This window comes from Ornithorhynchus anatinus, chromosome 2, assembly GCF_004115215.2.
Source record: "Ornithorhynchus anatinus isolate Pmale09 chromosome 2, mOrnAna1.pri.v4, whole genome shotgun sequence".
Lineage (NCBI taxonomy): Eukaryota > Metazoa > Chordata > Mammalia > Monotremata > Ornithorhynchidae > Ornithorhynchus > Ornithorhynchus anatinus.
In genome coordinates this window covers 46529061-46532937 of record NC_041729.1, presented here as the reverse complement: position 1 = coordinate 46532937, position 3877 = coordinate 46529061, and positions in this window count along the sequence as shown.

Here is a 3877-nt window from a genome sequence, read left to right as displayed (position 1 = left end):
CTTCTCTGTGCCTCAGTTACCTCATTTGTAAAAAGGGGATTAAGGCTGCGAGCGCTATGTGGGACGGGGACTATGTCCAACCTGATTAGCTTTAGTCTATCCTAGTGCTTGGTACAGGGCTTGGAACATAGTAAGCACTTAACACATACCAAAAAAAAAAAGCTTATAGGCTTAACTTCTCTGTGACTCAGTTATAAAAAGGGCATAAAGATTGGGAACCCTCTGTGGGATAGGGACTGGACCTATCCTGATTATCTTGTATCTACCCCAGTGTTTAGTGCAATGCCTGGCACATAGTAAACGCATAACAAATACCATTTTAAAAAATTGTTCTTCTTTAGATTGGAGGGATCGGGAGGTGAGTTTCAAGAGTGTCCCTCCCACATTACGTATATATAGGGAGGCAGCCATGGTTAGTGGCGTGGGTGCAGAACTGGGATTCAGGACACCCAGGTTCTGACTCCAGCTCTGCCCCTAGCTGGTTGTGTGATCTTGGGCAAGTCCCTTAACCACTCTGGCCCCAGTTTCCTCCTCTGTAAAATGGGGATAATACTTTTCTTTCCCTATCTCGCAAGGTCACTGGAAGGATAAAAACGAGATAATCGGTATGAAAGTATCTAGCTGGTACGCCTAGAAAGTGCCTAGATAATTGGTATGAAAGTGCAAAGAAAAACCAATGTGTACTAACCAACAAGGTGGAATTATTCCTATCTCTGATGATGGTAACGGCGAGAGGGGAAGGAGAGAAAAGAGGAAACCTACCCTGTTTTTCCATTCACCCCAAGGATGCTCTTTCTTTCAATCAGGTGGAATTTGTGCCCGAATTGCCACGGACCCTCGACGGGCAAACCCGAAGGAGCGAACTGAGGAAGAGAGAGGGGCCTGGGGCTAGCTGTCCCCCCGGGCCAGCCGAAGCCTTCATTTCCATGGCTCCGGCTCTCTCCGGTTGTGGAAGGTGATGACACGCTGGGGTTTGCTTTATTTGTCCGTGGCCCGTCCGGGCAGAGCTGGGACTGTCGGAATGTGTCCAACCTCGCCTCTTTTTTGTCTGGTAGCCCTGGTCCGGGGCTGAGTTTCTGTTCAGAGGGCTCCTCCCAATCTCCGTTCCTGGTGCTGGTGACCCGGAATCGGCCGGTACCTTTGACCAACTTCCCAGGACTTGGCTGTGCAGAAGGAATGGGTGGTGAGGAGCTAGGGTCTGCGGCTTGAGGGCTGAATTGCAATACAGAAGCCTCATCCGATTTGCACGTATGTCAACTACAGTAGCTCTACTTGTTTTCCAATAGGTTCAGTAGAGTCTCAATCTGCGTACACCCCCTGAGGCATGTGGACAGACTCTGAGTTGTGTTATTTGCAGTTTTTATTTTCTTCTCTTATTTCAGATCAGCCAGTCAGATTTATTGAGTGCTTACTGTGTGCAGAGCACTGTATTAAGAGCTTTGGAGAGTACATTATAACAATAAACAGACACATTCCCTGCCCACATGAGCTTACAGTCTAGAGATCAGTCGGTCAATCATATTTATTGAGTGCTTTCCGATGGTAGAGTACTGTTCTAAGCACTGAGGAGAGTACAATATAACAGGCACATTCCCTGCCCACAATGAGCTTACAGTCAAGAAGTGGAGACAGGCATTAATGTAAATAAATAAATGACAGATATTATAACAATAATAGTATTTGTTAAGCACTTGTTAGGTTAGGCACTGTACTAAACGCTGGGATGGATACAAGCAAGTTGAGTTGGACACAGTCCCTGTCCCGCATGGGGTTCGATCTCAAGCCCCATTTTACAAAAGAGGTAACTGAGGCGCAGAGAAGTTAAGTGACTTGCCCAAGGTCACACAGCAGACAAGCGGTGTAGCCAGGATTAGACTTAAGTGCTGTGGAGCCGAGGGAGGGGTGAACAAAGGGTGCAAACCCCAGGACAAGGGAGGCACAGAAGAGGGTGAGAGAAGAGTGAGCCCGTTGTTGGTTAGGGATTGTCTCTATCTGTTGCCGAACTGTACTTCCCAAGAGCTTAGTACGGCGCTCTGCACACAGTAAGCGCTCAATAAATACAATTGAATGAATGAATGAGCGAAAGAGAAAACGAAGGCTTAGTCGGGAAAGACCTATTGGAAAAGATGTACTTTTAATAAGGCTTTGAAAGTGGGGAGAGTGTCGGATGCGAAGAGGGAGGGAGGGATTTCCAAAACCCAAGACTTGGGCCAAGGGTAAACTGCGAGCTAGAGATTGAAGAACAGTGCCTGGGGTGTTATCTCGCTTTGCAGGGTCATAGTGCCACCTTGAGAAAGTGCTTAGAACAGTGCTCTTCGCACAGTAAGCGCTCAATAAATACCATTGAGAAAGGGGCACCATGAGTCAGAGTAGAGACGATGCAGAAGAGCAGGTGAGCATCAGGAGATGTCAGTCAATCATTCAGTGGAATTTCTTGATCACTTTATGCGGAGCACTGTGCACGCACACAGATACACACACACACACACACACTGGGGCTAGTCCTAGGACTGAAGAGCAAGAGGGTTTGGAGGGCCAAGCCTTGGACGCAAGAGAATCATTTCACTGCCATCATCAATCTACTGATGGTATTTCTTAAATGTACTATGAACCAAGCACTGTGATAAGCACTGGAGTAGAAAAGATAATCCAGCCAGCCAGATAGGAGTTTTCTCCATACGCTGTTTTAAAGAGTCATACATGGCAGTAACCACACACACAGATCAACACCCCACACACAACCACACACACACACTCACACACACACATCTAAAGGCACGTTTTAGCTCAGTCAGCTCTGTAACCCAATCGCCGCACTTCTGATATCCTGAAAGAGAGAGGTTGGTGGTTAAATCCTTAAGTACAGGTTTTGGGTTTCTCTTGAGCAGGCACAAAGCTGCGTTCTTCTCTCCCCCTCCCAATCCTGCTCCTTGACTGTTTTTCAGAGCTGTTTTGCATCTGAGAATGGGGAAGCGTTTTTTTGGTATCTGAGAATGGGGAAACATTTTGTTGAGGAGCAAGCATCTGCTTCCCAGAGCCCTGAAATGCAAACTAGGGGGGGCTTAAAAGCTTAAGTATTCTGGTGTTTGGTTTCTACTGAGAGACACAAAGATTTCATTGTTTCCACTTGCTGCACCTGGGAGTTCTCGGTCCTACCCCCTTTGCTGGAGAATGGAGACTTTCCTAAGACGTTTTGTTTCTGTGAATGGGAGAGGGACAGTGTTAGTAATAATAATAATACGTGTGGTATTTGTTGAGTTCTTCCTCCGTGCCAAGCACTATACTAAACACGAGGGTAGATATTATGGAATCAAATTCAGCCACGGTCCTCGTCCCATATGGGGCTCACCGTCTCAGTAGGAAGGAAAGAAAGTATTTGGTCCCAGTTTTAGAGATGAAGAAACCGAGGTACAGAGAGTTAAGTGACTTGCCCAAGGTCACATAGCAGGCAGGTGGCATAGCCTGGATTAGAACCCAGGTCCTCTGATTCCCAGTCCCCGTGGTCTATCCACTAGGATGCACTGCTTTCATTGTGTGGAGGTGCTAGTCCTCCCAGATGGAGGCGCAGGGCTGTAGATGAAGCTGATTTTCCTGCCCTTCTCAGGCTCAAGGCGGTGCAGGAGAAGCACAGCGGCTCTGACCAAACTTGATGGTCGCTTTGATCACTTCAGAGGATTCTTGTCATTGTCCACTTCGACTGAGAGACCCGGTTCAGAACCCAGCCAGAAGTCGCACCGACCCTGGGAGCCAACATGCTAAGACAGGGTGTGATCAATAAGAACCATGCCAACATCTGAAGAGCATACAAACACTTAATGATCATTTATGCAGTAAAAAACCTTTTCATAACAAGCCTGTCTTCTTGCAGAAGTTTTCC